We start from the raw sequence: 15,000 nt of genomic DNA on the forward strand, positions 1-15,000 counted from the left end.
TTCTTTTTGTTGATTTGGCTCCCCCTGAAATCTTTCTTGCAATCAAGCTAAAATAGGGCAAAATTTAATTAAACCATCATAAAATTTCATGCAAAAACCTCATAAAATTTAGATAAATTGTAATTTCATCAAATACCCCCACACTTAAGCTTTTTCTTGTCCTCAAGCAAAGACATCAGCCATAAACTTAACATTCCCCCCTTCTGTTCTTGTAAATTACCATTTAAGATATGTATCAGATCCAAGGAAAGGAGAATATGAATTTCATCATAGTCTAGCCTTCACTCCTAATTCATATATAAATCAGCTCCTTAATTGTCAAGGTTAATAATCAAATTTCACTAAGTTTCACATCTGTAACTAAATCTCAATGAGAGTTCAACTTTAGAGTGCCCCTTTGAACCTCTGCTATCACCACAATTTCTTAATTCTAGGGGTGAGTGCATCTTATGCTCCATCTCACCCTTTTCCTTTTTTTTTTTTTTTTTTTTTTTGGTTTTTGGTGTGAGTGCATCTTATGCTCCATCTCACACTGGTCACTTGCTTGAGGTAGGACTCATGTTCTGAGCTGCTAGTTTTACAATTCAGCTCAAAATAGCGGAGTCAATTTGGGCTTTTGAACCTCAAGAATCAGCACTTCAGATGTGCACTAGCTTTCTTGACCATTAACAATGAAATCAAGGGCTTCCATACACATGAAGGAAGTTAGGGCTAGTCATGCTGAAAACCATATTCAGCTCCCCTTTTCTTATGCATATATCAAATTGGGTCGTTCACAAGAATAAAAACTTAACAAGTACATCAGTCTCCCTCAACTCATTGAATTCCTTCTTAAAAATCATCAAATAAATAGTAATGAACTTGAGGGGTTCCAGTCCTTTTTTTTTTTTTTTTTGGTTATGTCATTGCTTGCATATGTGTGTTGGGGTGAATGAGGTGCATGGTTTCAGCCCCCATACCCTAACCTCGAGCTCACTCCCCCACACTTGAGATGAACATTGTCCTCAATGTTCCTAGTGTTAGGGAGTCACACTTGCTAGAGCAAACTGAAGAAAAGAAAATGATGAACTGAGTCCTTAAAGAATTGGAATTTTGAGAAAAAGATCTTTATTTTACTAACTAATATTCTAAAAAGATAAATGACAAAAAGATTTCTTAACTTGTTCATGAGCAAGCATAAGAAATTATTGGTTATCTAGATAAACAGTGGATGGAAGGGGTACAGTACTGCCCATTAAATATGGTTTCAGGCGCTGACCATTTACTTTAAACGTGCCCTGAACCGGGTGGGTGAGTTCTATAGCCCCATGGGGAAAAACCTGTGAAATGGTAAAGGGTCCAGACCACCTGGATCTCAGCTTACCTGGAAACAAGCGGAGACGGGAATTATATAACAATACCTGTTGGCCTACATAAAAGTCCCATCTCAGCAAGTTCTTATCATGCCAGTTTTTTATTCTTTCTTTATAAACTTTGGCATTCTCATAGGTGGTAAGTCTGAATTCATCCAATTCATTCAATTGCAACCGCCTTTTAGCCCCTGTGGCCTGAATGTCAAAATTTAAGATTTTAAGAGCCCAATAGGCCTTGTGTTCCAATTCAACTGGTAAATGGCATGCTTTACCAAAGACCAATCTGTAGGGGGACATGCCAATGGGTGTCTTAAATGCAGTTCTGTATGCCCATAATGCATCATCTAATTTGATGGACCAATCTTTTCTGGCAGATGCTACGGTCTTTTACAGAATTCTTTTGAGTTCCGTGTTAGCCAACTCCACTTGGCCACTGGTTTGAGGGTGATAAGGGGTAGCTAATTTATGTGTAATTCCATATTTCTGCATTAACCTCTCAAATTGGCTATTGCAGAAGTGAGTTCCCCTATCACTAATTATAGCTCGCGGAGTGCCAAATCGGGAGAATAGCTTCTTTAGGAAGTGTATCACCCTTCTAGAGTCATTTGTGGGTAAAGCCATGGCTTCTACCCATTTGGATACATAGTCAACTGCAACAAGGATGTACTTATTCCCAAAAGAATTCGGGAAAGGTCCCATGAAATCTATACCCCAAACATCAAAGATTTCACAGATTAAAATATTGGGAAGGGGCATTTCATTCCGTCGGGAAATGTTTCCCGATCTTTGGCATTTGTCACATGTGGACACATACCGATGGGCATCTTTGAAAAGTGTGGGCCAATAAAAACCTGATTGCAAAACCTTGGCTGCAGTGCGACTAGCTCCTAAATGACCTCCTGCTTCTTTATCATGGCAAAATTGGAGTACCGACTCCATCTCCTCCTCGGGGACACATCTCCTTATGATCTGATCTGCACACAATTTATGCAAAAAGGGTTCCTCCCACAGATAGTATTTGACATCAGAAAAGAATTTTTTTTTCTGTTGATATGAAAGGTTAGGAGGAAGGACTTGTGCAGCTAGATAATTAGCAAAATCAGCATACCAAGGATATGAGTATTTCTGTATTGAGTACAACTGCTCATCCGGAAATTCTTCTCGAATGTTGCTGGTTATCTCCTCTTTTGAGCTTACCGTGTCCAACCGGGAGAGATGGTCAGCAGCCAGGTTTGCAGCACCCTTCAGGTCTCTAATCTCAATGTCTAACTCTTGCAATAAAAGGATCCACCTGATCAGTCTTGGTTTTGAGTTTTGCTTGGTAAGCAAGTGCCTTAATGCCGAGTGATCTGTGTGGACAATAACCTTGGATAATATCAGATATGAACGAAACTTATCAAGTGCAAATATTACTGCTAGCAGCTCCTTTTCTGTGGTGGTGTAATTGAGTTGGGGTCCAGTCAAGGTTCTGCTGGCATAGTAAATTGGCTGAAAATGTTTGTTCATTCTTTGTCCTAAAACAGCTCCTATAGCAAAATCACTCGCATCACACATCAATTCAAATGGGAGGGTCCAATCTAGTGCTACCATGATAGGTGCATGGATCAATTTGTCTTTCAAGATGTTGAAAGCATGAAGGCATTCAGTTGAAAATTCAAAAGGCACTTCTTTCTGAAACAAGGTAGATAATGGCTTGGAAATTTTTGAGAATTCTTTAATAAACCTTCTATAGAATCTGAAATGTCCTAAGAAACTTCTCAAAGAACAAACAGATGTTGGGGTTGGCAATTTTTCAATTGCCTCCACCTTGGCCTTGTCGACTTCTATACCTCTTTGAGAGATCTTGTGTCCAAGCACTATGCCTTCTTGCACCATAAAATGACATTTCTCCCAATTCAACACAAGATGTGTTTCTTTACATCTAGTAAGCACCTGTTCCAGATTATTCAAACATGCATCAAACGAAGAGCCAAAAACTGAAAAATCATCCATGAAGATCTCAATAAATTTTTCAACCATATCAGAAAATATAGACATCATACATCACTGAAAGGTTGCTGGGGCATTGCATAACCCAAAGGGCATCCTTCGGTATGCAAAGGTTCCATATGGGCAAGTAAAAGTGGTCTTTTCTTGATCTTCTGATGCAATTGGTATCTGGTTATACCCTGAATATCCATCCAAGAAACAATAATACTCATGCCCGGCTAGCCTCTCCAACATTTGATCCATAAATGGGAGAGGGAAATGGTCCTTCCGGGTGGCTTCATTTAATTTTCTATAGTCAATACACACACGCCATCCGGTAACGGTTCTAGTAGGGATGAGTTCATTTTTCTCATTTGGAACAACAGTCGTACCCCCTTTTTTGGCACAACTTGCACAGGGCTTACCCAAGAACTATCAGAAATAGGATAAATGATCCTAGCATCTAACAACTTAATTATTTCAGCCTTTACCACTTCTTTCATGTTGGGGTTCAGGTGCCTTTGGGGCTGAACGGAAGGCTTGCTGTCCTCTTCAATCAAAATTCTGTCAGTGCAGATTGATGGATTAATGCCTTTGATATCTTCTACCTTCCAAGCTATAGCATTTTTGTGTTCCCGCAGCACTCTTAATAATTTTTCTCTTTGTAAGGGATTCAGCGTTGCGGAAATTATCACGGGGAGATCTGATGGTTCCTCAAGGAAAGCATACTCTAAATGGGATGGTAATTGCTTCAGTTCAAGGGTGGGGGGTTCTTGGGGTGATGGCTTACCTGATGGTCCAGGCAATTTGCCTAAGTTCTCTAATTTAAGAAACCCCTTTCCCTTGAATTGAGGCTTATCGTTCAGGTATGCTATCATGAGGTTTATTTTTTCATTTTCTCCTTCTTCAAGTTCTCCCTGCTGGAGGCAGAGTTCAAGAGGATCAGTTATTCTACTTACCTGGAAGCATTCATCAATTGTCAATTCAATGGCATCAATCATAAAACAAGAATCATCACTAGAGGGTGCATGTTTCATAGCATTAGACATTTTAAAAATTATCTGCTCATCTTGTATCCTAAGGCTGAGTTGTCCTTGTTGGACATCAATCATTGCTTTCTCGGTAGCCAGGAAAGGTCTCCCTTGGATAAGTGGGACCTCCACATCTTCTTGCATGTCTAACACAATGAAATCAACTGGAAAAATGAATTTGTCAACTTTAACTAACAGATCTTCTATGATCCCCCTAGGATGTCTAATGGATCTATCAGCCAATTGTAATGCCACTCTAGTGGGTTGGGGTTCATTCAACCCCAATTTCTTGAAGATAGAATATGGCATTAAATTGATGCTAGCTCCCAGGTCACATAAAGCTTTTTCAATTTTTAAACTGCCAATGGTACAAGGAATAGTGAAACTCCCTGGATCTTTGAGTTTCTGAGGCAGCTTGTTCGGAAGGATAGCTGAACATTCCTCATTTAATGCAACTGTAGCCACATCTCCCAGTTTCCTTTTGTTTGCCAATAATTCCTTCAAAAACCTTGCATAGTGTGGCATCTGGGCTAAAGCATCAGCAAAAGGAATATTAATATGTAAACTTTTAAAAATTTCAAGAAACTTACCAAATTCCTTCTCCAATTTTTTTTGCTTCAGCCTGTTAGGGAATAGAACTTGCGGTTGTTGGTGCATCCCTTGCTGTGCTTCTGGTTGTTCCGTCTTCTGTTGTCTGGTTCCAAGGCTTGTTTCTGCCTTGGGTTCAGCCCAATTCTTCTTTTCTACCTCAGGCAACTCTTTTCCACTTCTTAAGGTAATAGCTTGCACCTGCTCTCGTGGATTCACTTCAGTGTTGCTTGGAAGAGTTCCCGGCAGTCTGGAAGAGATTAATTGTGCCAATTGCCCTACTTGGTTTTCCAGGTTTTTGATTGAGGCTTCCTGGTTCTGGAGCCTAGTTTCTGCACCTGCTATAAATTTTGTCATCAGTTCCTCCAAATTGGATTTTGGTTCAGGCTGATGATAAGTCTGGTGGAACGGCTTGGAAATATGCTGATTTGGCCAGGACAGGTTTGAATGTCCCCTCCATCCTGGATGAAAAGTATGGTGACTCTGGTAACCCTGCTGTCTTGACGAATTGCTGACATAGTCAACTTGTTCAGTAGATGGTCTGAACTGATTGCCAACTTGGCAGTCTGTACTGATGTGGCCTCCCCCACACAATTCACAATTAAGAGGCAGCACATGCATGGTAGCTATCTGCATTTCATCTATTTTTTTACTGAGTGCTCCTATTTGTGCAGATAGTGCTGTATAAGTGTCAACATTATGCAAGCCTTGCTGCTTCCTAGTTTGAGTTCTTTCCGAATGCCATTGATTGTTGTTGGCTGCCATTTCCTCAATAAGTGCATGGGTAACCTCAGGAGTTTTATTATTGATGGATCCTCCGGCTGCAGCATCTAATATGGTCTTATTTGAGTCAGTAAGACCATTATAGAAAGTCTGCACTTGCAGCCAAATGGGGAGGCCATGGTGAGGAACTCTCCTTAACAGCTCCTTGTATCGTTCCCATGACTCATATAAAGATTCCCCTCTTGCTGGAAAAAAGTAGTGATGTCATTCCTCATTTTAGCAGTTTTAGAAGGGGGAAAATATTTAGAGAGAAAACGGCTGGCCATTTCATCCCATGTGGCTATAGATCCTACCGGTAATGAGTTCAACCAAGATTTGGCTTTATCCTTCAAAGAAAATGGGAATAACCTCAGCCGGATGGCATCATCACTTACCCCATTGTGTTTGAAGGTGTCACAGATTTCCAAGAAGTTAGCAATATGGGCATTCGGATCCTCATGGGCCATACCACAAAACTGAACCGTATTTTGTATCATTTGGATTATGGCCGGTTTAATTTCGAAGTTATTGACAGCAATAGTTGGCCTGAGAATGCTGGAGACAGTCCCGGTGAGGGTGGGCTTGGCATAATCCATCATAGTTCTTTGTTCAGCCATTTCTTGTGCTTCTTGTCTGACTTGCTTAGCAGCTCTCAAACGGACACGGAGAGTCCGTTCAATCTCCGGGTCGTAAAGGATCTCTTCCAGTTCAGGTCTGCTTGTCATAAACTGTTAAGGTCAAAGAAATAAAAATGCCAATATTCACAAAAGAAAATAAATAACTAATCCTATCACACTGAAAATGTAAAGTGAATTATTGGAATACAAAAACCTACATCCTATCATGAATAAATGAAGCTGAAAAAGCAGATTTAAACCAATCATCTTATTCATGGTTCCTTTATCTACATCCATCAATTGCAACATCTGAATTCAGACCCAAATTAGTTGAGTTCAGATGTACAAGTCTTTGGTATTTTTAGTCCAGAGAAATTAACAAATAATAATTCAGATCTGAGCTGTATATCTCATACACACTCATTGGTATACACTACAATATACATTCATTAAGGTTGGAATCAAGTCTGTGATGCTTTAGGGCTGAAATCAGATCTGATTTGAAAAATATATTAAAAGGATCTGAAATAAACTAAAACCAGTCCTGAGTTAGGCTTGGTTTAAGGATTTTAAGCTCTACAATTGAATCTCAAACCTGTATAGCTGATGCATATCAAACACTTGCTAAGACCTGAAAATTGGGTCTGCAATGTTTGGTATTGCAAGCTATTCAGTCCATACAACTTTTGTAGAAATCTGAAATCAGGTTTGCTAACTGTTGTACTATAGCAGCCCTGTTACAGATCTGAATGCTAATAGAAATACTTGGAAAGTGCTAATTTTTCTTAAATATCTGAGGCATAACAATTATTCAATCCAAACATACACCTCCTTAGCTAATGTAGCTCGGTTACAAGTGGATAAAGCAAATGTTCAAGTCACCCAAAATCCAAAATGTGCTCTGTATCAGTTCAGTCCTCAACTATAGTTCAGATCTGTATCAGTTCAGATCTGAATTTTCTTTTTCATTCTTTGCTATCCAATTACCTTTGGGGTATGTCAGATTTATCATAGAGTGAGTTGGGGTGATGATGGCACCCAATTCACCTTAAACTTGTATCAGTTCAGGTCTGAGTTCATCTGGACTCAGATCTGAACTGAACAGTTCTGCAATAGCAGAATTCAGGTCTGAACTCAAGTTTGAGTTCGGATCTGAATTCTCAATTGCCTTACCTTCAGTTATTGCTACTAAATTGTTTTTGAGGAGTAGCAGAAGTGTCCTAGGGTAAATTGGGGTGGTTATGACACCCAATTCCCCTCAAAATTGCATCAGTTCAGGTCTGAGTTCAGAGGAACTCAGATCTGAACTGTTGCAAATCTGCTGTAGCAGAATTCAGATCTGAACTCAGATCTGAGTTCTGATCCGAATTCTCAATTGCTCCTCTTGTTGTTCAAAAGATCTCCCCTCTTTTTTTTTTCATTTTATATATATATTTTTTTTCTTTTTGTAATGAAAGAAAAGAATAATAAAATCTGAAACACAAGCAATTCTTTTCGGCTGAGTGCTGCAGATCTGAAATCTGCTGATCTGAGTGCCGAATGCAACTCAGATCTGCAACACTCATGTTTTTGTGAATTTTTTCTTTTTTTTTTTCTTTTTGAAGGGAACAACACCAAGATTGAATAGAAATCAAATATGCCTTTATTAAAATGAAACTGAAACCAGAAAAAGAAAGTAATCTACTTAAGAAAGAAGAAACATAACTACAGTAGTACAGCAGTTGCATTCAAAGCTAAAATGTAAAGTTAAGCAAATTAAACCAACTATGAATGCAATGCTGAATGATACCAGATTAAGAATGCTCAGTGTTTCCTAATATTGCTTCTATAAATCCCTGGCAACGGCGCCAAAAACTTGATGTGTTGCTCATTGTGACACTAGCAAGTGCACTAGCCGTTCAAGTAATAAAGTAGAGAATGAAGTATCGTTCCCACGAGGATTTAGGAAACAATTACCAATACTAAATTGAACACTTCTTATCTGATCAACAAATAAATCAAAACTCTAATGAAAGCTAAGAAATCCTAAATTAAAATCTATCTAAATCATTGGCCCAATTGCCTTCAAATCAGATTAGAAGAGTAAGCAGTAAATGTCAATCTCAGAATTCAGCAATCTATCAATTTGGATCATTCGAATAAATCATGATTGAGTCTTGGTTTGGTGAAACCCCAAGGTCATGAACAGCCTCTCTCTAGCGCATGTTCATCCTATGCATGAGTGACGGTTCTTCTATCTCTAGCAAGAATCTAATCCCCATGCATGCATTTCTTCAAACACTTCTAAGGCATCAATTCAAATCTGAATTGATCACCAACTGAATTGTGCAAGTTATCTCTAACCTTGCACTCAATTCAGTTCTTGAATAGTAGATCTGAATTCCTAGAGTCTCTCTCAAGCACTCTAGGAATTCCAAGCTGTAGATTAATTCGGCCAATCTGAAAATTGCAGATCTGAATTCTCTTTCAAGCAATTCAGATCTTGCAATCTCAGATCTGAGAATTCAGATCTGAGTTTTGAAGGTTAGTTGGCCGAATTACAATACAATAACACCCTTATTCAAGAAACTTCAAGTATAATTCCTGACCATTTGAATGAATAAAAAAGAATTAGATTGCTGAACTGAAATTTTACAAGCTGAAATACATCAAGGAAAAATGGAAACAAGGAGAAAGAAGAAAGAAAATATAACAAAGAAACTGAATTCAAATCAAAAGAGAATGAAACTACAAATGATTTATTACAAAAGATCTTTGAATCACAAACCCTCAATTCGAACTCACCTTCTTCTTCTAGTTTGCTTGTCTTGAACTTCTTTCAGCCCTTCTTCTTCTTCTTCCTTGCGCCTAGCCTTCTTCTCTTCTCTTCTCTCAAGGTGGCCGAACCTCTAAGAGTGGGAGAGCCTTCCTCTCAAGCAATTGAACAACTTTCTCCCCTCCTAGAGGCCTCCTTATATAGTTTTTCAAGGGGGCTCTTGCCCTTTCTTGAAGTCTCTAGAATTGGGTGTATTACACCCCTCATGAACCGTCTAGAGTGCTCCCTCCTTCTCTTCAAGAAACATCTAGGAGTTGCCGCCCCTAGCTCCCTTTGGGCTGCTATTTGGGGTACAACTTAGCTTGCTTTTGAGCTCAAGTGGGCTACACTCTAGGCTGTTATTTGGGCTAAAAATGGGCTGGGCCGAAATTTCCTTCTTGCTAGGCTTCTTCCCTTGGATTTTTCAAAGAGTTTCACTTGCTCTTCTTGGGCCGAATGAAATTCTCTTGCTCTCATGGCTGGGCCGGGCTGAACTTGATAAATTTTGGGTTTTCTTTTCTTGCTTTTGCCTTCTTTTTGTTGATTTGGCTCCCCCTGAAATCTTTCTTGCAATCAAGCTAAAATAGGGCAAAATTTAATTAAACCATCATAAAATTTCATGCAAAAACCTCATAAAATATAGATAAATTGTAGGTTCATCAGGCACTGCCGCAATCCGCATCAGTCCGCTCCCCGAGCCGAGTGGCGGACCGGCTTTCACCATTCCACATCCGACCGGGGAGCATCGCCGGCCCCCATCCGCTTCCCTCCCGACAATTTCAAGCACTCTTTGACTCTCTTTTCAAAGTCCTTTTCATCTTTCCCTCGCGGTACTTGTTCGCTATCGGTCTCTCGCCAGTATTTAGCCTTGGACGGAATTTACCGCCCAATTGGGGCTGCATTCCCAAACAACTCGACTCGCCGACAGTGCCTCGTGGTGCAACAGGGTCTGGGCACGACGGGGCTCTCACCCTCTCTGGCGCCCCCTTCCAGGGGACTTGGGCCCAGTCTGTTGCTAAGGATGCTTCTACAGACTACAATTCGGACGACGGAGGTCGCCCGATTCTCAAGCTGGGCTGATCCCGGTTCGCTCGCCGTTACTAGGGGAATCCTTGTTAGTTTCTTTTCCTCCGATTATTGATATGCTTAAATTCAGCGGGTGGACCCTCCTGACCTGGGGTCGCAAGGCAGGCTCCGTCAACAACCGATCCCTCACCGGGTCACACACTCGACACCCCAATGACAACACAACGTTCATGACGTCCAGCATTCCACCACCTAAGATTGAACCACCACCCGTCGTGGCACTTTGTTGTCAAGGGCCATCATTTGGGCCAACCGCACCAAAACGGAACAGGAGGCCAACATCTGCACCAACTCTCCAGCACCTAATGGGGCAAGGGAGGGAGGGGCAACGATGCGTGACGCCCAGGCAGGCGTGCCCTTGGCCCAAGGGCCTCGGGCGCAACTTGCGTTCAAAGACTCGATGGTTCACGGGATTCTGCAATTCACACCAAGTATCGCATTTCGCTACGTTCTTCATCTATGCGAGAGCCAAGATATCCGTTGCCGAGAGTCGTTTTTGAATGCAGAGGCAAAACACCCAACAATGTTGGGATTATGCACCCTTCCATGGAGATTCCTTGGTGCCATCCGCGCCCAGAGTTGGTTGTTAGCTAGGAGGCCATGAGACAGTGTGTCGAGCGCAACCCCTAACAAGCGAGAGATGGCCATGGAGGTCCTACCCCAAGACCACCCCTCGTGGGCCCTTGCGGGCATCACATGTTCACAGGTCTTTCTGTGGGGCAGGCATCGGCAATGATCCTTCCGCAGGTTCACCTACAGAAACCTTGTTACGACTTCTCCTTCCACTAAAAGATAAGGTTCAGTGGACTTCTCGCGATGTCGCGAGCGGCGAACCGCCCACGTCGCCGCGATCCGAACACTTCACCGGACCATTCAATCGGTAGGAGCGACGAGCGGTGTGTACAAAGGGCAGGGACGTAGTCAACTGATGTGTGGCTCATTGTGACACTAGCAAGTGCACTAGCCGTTCAAGTAATAAAGTAGTGAGTGAAGTATCGTTCCCACGAGGATTTAGGAAACAATTACCAATACTAAATTGAACATTTCTTATCTGATCAACAAATAAATCAAAACTCTAATGAAAGCTAAGAAATCCTAAATTAAAATCTATCTAAATCATTGGTCCAATTGCCTTCAATTCAGGTTAGAAGAGTAAGCAGTAAATGTCAATCTCAGAATTCAGCAATCTATCAATTTGGATCTTTCGAATGAATCATGATTGAGCCTTGGTTTGGTGAAACCCCCAAGGTCATGAACAGCCTCTCTCAAGTGCATGTTCATCCTATGCATGAGTGACGGTTCTTCTATCTCTAGCAAGAATCTAATCCCCATGCATGCATTTCTTCAAACACTTCTAAGGCATCAATTCAAATCTGAATTGATCACCAACTGAATTGTGCAAGTTATCTCTAACCTTGCACTCAATTCAGTTCTTGAATAGTAGATCTGAATTCCTAGAGTCTCTCTCAAGCACTCTAGGAATTCCAAGCTGTAGATTAATTCGCCCAATCTGAAATTTGCAGATCTGAATTCTCTTTCAAGCAATTCTGATCTTGCAATCTCAGATCTGAGAATTCAGATCTGAGTTTTGAAGGTTAGTTGGCCGAATTGATCTGCAATCACACCCTTATTCAAGAAACTTCAAGTACAATGCATGATCATTTGAATGAATCAAAAAGAATTAGATTGCTGAACTGAAATTTTACAAGCTGAAATACATCAAGGAAGAATGGAAACAAGGAGAAAGAAGAAAGAACATATAACTAAGAAACTGAATTCAAATCAAAAGAGAATGAAACTACAAATGATTTATTACAAAAAAATCTTTGAATCACAATCCCTCAATTCGAACTCACCTTCTTCTTCTAGCTTGCTTGTCTTGAACTTCCTTCAGCCCTTCTTCTTCTTCTTCCTTGCGCCTAGCCTTCTTCTCTTCTCTTCTCTCAAGGTGGCTGAACCTCTAAGAGTGGGAGAGCCTTTCTCTCAAGCAATTGAACAACTTTCTCCCCTCCTAGAGGCCTCCTTATATAGTTTTTCAAGGGGGCTCTTGCCCCTTCTTGAAGCCTCTAGAATGGGGTGTATTACACCCCTCATGAACCTTCTAGAGTGCTCCCTCCTTCTCTTCAAGAAACTCCTAGAAGTTGCCGCCCCTAGCTCCCTTTGGGCTGCTATTTGGGCTACAACTTAGCTTGCTTTTGAGCTCATGTGGGCTACACTCTAGGCTGTTATTTGGGCTAAAAATGGGCCTTCCTTGCTGGGCCGAATTCTCCTCATAGCTAGGCTTCTTCCCTTGGATTTTCCAAAGAGTTTCACTTGCTCTTCTTGGGCCGAATGAAATTCTCTTGCTCTCATGGCTGGGCCGGGCTGAACTTGATAAATTTTTGGGTTTTCTTTTCTTGCTTTTGCCTTCTTTTTGTTGATTTGGCTCCCCCTGAAATCTTTCTTGCAATCAAGCTAAAATACGGCAAAAATTTAATTAAACCATTATAAAATTTCATGCAAAAACCTCATAAAATATAGATAAATTGTAAGTTCATCAAATACCCCCACACTTAAGCTTTTGCTTGTCCTCAAGCAAAGACATCAGCCATAAACTTAACATTCCCCACTTCTGTTCTCACCATTTACCTGGTGAACTTTTTAAGATAGAAATGCATTGAGTAGTCGGGGAACTTTTGTAAGTGCTCAACTCTTATTCTTGTAAATTACCATTTAAGATATGTATCAGATCCGAGGAAAGGAGAATATGAATTTCGTCATAGTCTAGCCTTCACTCCTAATTCATATATAAATCAGCTCCTTAATTGTCAAGGTTAATAATCAAATTTCACTAAGTTTCACATCTGTAACTAAATCTCAATGAGAGTTCAACTTTAGAGTGCCCCTTTGAACCTCGGTTGTCACCACAATTACTTATTTCTAAGGGTGAGTGCATCTTATGCTCCTTCTCACCTTTTTCTTTTTTTTTTTTTTTTTTTTTCGGTGTGTGCATTTTATGCTCCATCTCACACTTTTCTCTCTCTTTTCTTTTCTTCTTTTTTTTTTTTTTTTTTTTTTTTTTTTGGTGTGAGTGCATCTTATGCTCCATCTCACACTGGTCACTTACTTGAGGTAGGACTCATGTTCTGAGCTGTTAGTTTTACTATTCAACTCAAAATAGCGGAGTCAATTTGGGCTTTTGTCCTTCTTTGCAATTATTGAACCTCAAGAATTAGCACTTCAGATGTGCACTAGCTCTCTTGACCATTAACAATGAAATCAAGGGCTTCCATACACATGAAGGAAGTTAGGGCTAGTCATGCTGAAAAGCATATTCATCTCCCCTTTTCTCATGCATAAATCAAATTGGGTCATTCACAAGAATAAAAACTTAACAAGTACATCAGTCTCCCTCAACTCATTGAATTCCTTCCTAAAAATAATCATCAAATAAATAGTAATGAACTTGAGGGGTTCCAGTCTTTTTTTTTTTTTGGTTATGTCATTGCCTGCATATGTGTGTTTGGGGTGAATGAGGTGCATGGTTTCAACCCCCATACCCTAGCCTCGGGCTCACTCCCCCACACTTAAGATGAACATTGTCCTCAATGTTCGTAGTGTTAGGCAGTAACAATAAAACTAGCAAGCGCATCATCAAGTAATAGGAGGTATTTAGAGGACTTCCCTGAAGATCATTCTTAAATTCTGCAATATGTTGTCGGTGGAAAACTTCTTCTGCTAGAAATCACTTGCAAACTAGAAGAGGAGATCAGTAGCTTTGTTCTAACTAAAAATAATTTAAACCAAATAATAAAAAGACTACTATACACAATTCCAAACAATGTAAATAATTTAACCAGTTTGTAATACACAACAGAAACTTACAAGGCCAAGAAGTTTGAATTCTATCTAACAAAATAAATAAATAAATAAATAAATTTAAAAAACAAGATCAAAAGCCAATATAAATATCTCTTGGAATCTGATATGCAAGTGATAAACAAGTGATTTACAAGATTGAAACTAGCCTAAAAGTCTAAGAGTTCTTGAAATCAGCACACTACCAAAGTTATTTGATATTTTTTTTTTTTTTTTTTTTTTTGGTTAGAACTTGACTTTTGAGAACAGTCACTTACAAAAACTCCAAACCTAATATCAATAAGTAGGTCTAAAATCTGTTGCAGTTAGGTCTGAAATAAGTTTGATCCCAAGAGCTTAAGACTTCTCTTTCAAGTCCCAACTTAAATGTCTTGTATGCCTCAGACCTGAAATCAGATCTGCAATTTTATAATGAAAGCAGCCTTGATTCAGATCTGAATACCATTACATCAAAAATATGAAGCTCTTTTTGGACCTCACAAACATTAGTCCTAAACCAATACAACCAATTCAGATTGGGTGCAAGTGATTTAAAAGATAACAAAACATCAAGTTCAAAGAAATTTCAGATCATGTACTCATACAGCCTCTGATTCTCATGCACTTCATAACTGATTTTACCATTCATGGCTTAAATTTTCATCAATGAGGCAAGTCTGATGCATCAAATTGTGAATTGGGTGCTGTCACTACCCGAATTCACATCAAAATAGAGTGGGTTCAGGTCTGAGTTCAGATGAACTCAAATCTGAACCTAGCAGAATGCAGTCCTGCAACTGGCTGAACTCAGATCTAAACTTCAAATCTGAGTTTCAGATTTGAAAACTCACATGCAATTTTTTCATTGTTTTCTTTTTATTTTCTTTATTTTCTTTATCTTTTTTTTTTTTTTATAAATGTAAAACAAAATACAGCAATGCAACCAAAATCTTTTTGGATGAGTG

The 15,000-nt window shown here is 39.8% G+C and overlaps 2 non-coding genes across 2 annotated transcripts; one reads left to right on the forward strand and one right to left on the reverse strand.

Moving 5' to 3' along the window:
- The first annotated feature begins 5,834 nt into the window (after positions 1-5,834).
- Positions 5,835-5,940, forward strand: LOC148878926 (small nucleolar RNA R71). The gene has a single exon (XR_016106246.1). It is a non-coding gene; the product is annotated as a small nucleolar RNA R71 (small nucleolar RNA).
- Positions 5,941-10,534: 4,594 nt separating this feature from the next.
- Positions 10,535-10,690, reverse strand: LOC148878927 (5.8S ribosomal RNA). Its single transcript, XR_016106091.1, has one exon. It is a non-coding gene; the product is annotated as a 5.8S ribosomal RNA (ribosomal RNA).
- Between the last annotated feature and the right edge of the window lie 4,310 nt (positions 10,691-15,000).

The sequence above is a fragment of the Nelumbo lutea genome, chromosome 1 (genome assembly GCF_056320005.1).
Source record: "Nelumbo lutea isolate HS-2025 chromosome 1, American lotus-T2T, whole genome shotgun sequence".
NCBI lineage: Eukaryota > Viridiplantae > Streptophyta > Magnoliopsida > Proteales > Nelumbonaceae > Nelumbo > Nelumbo lutea.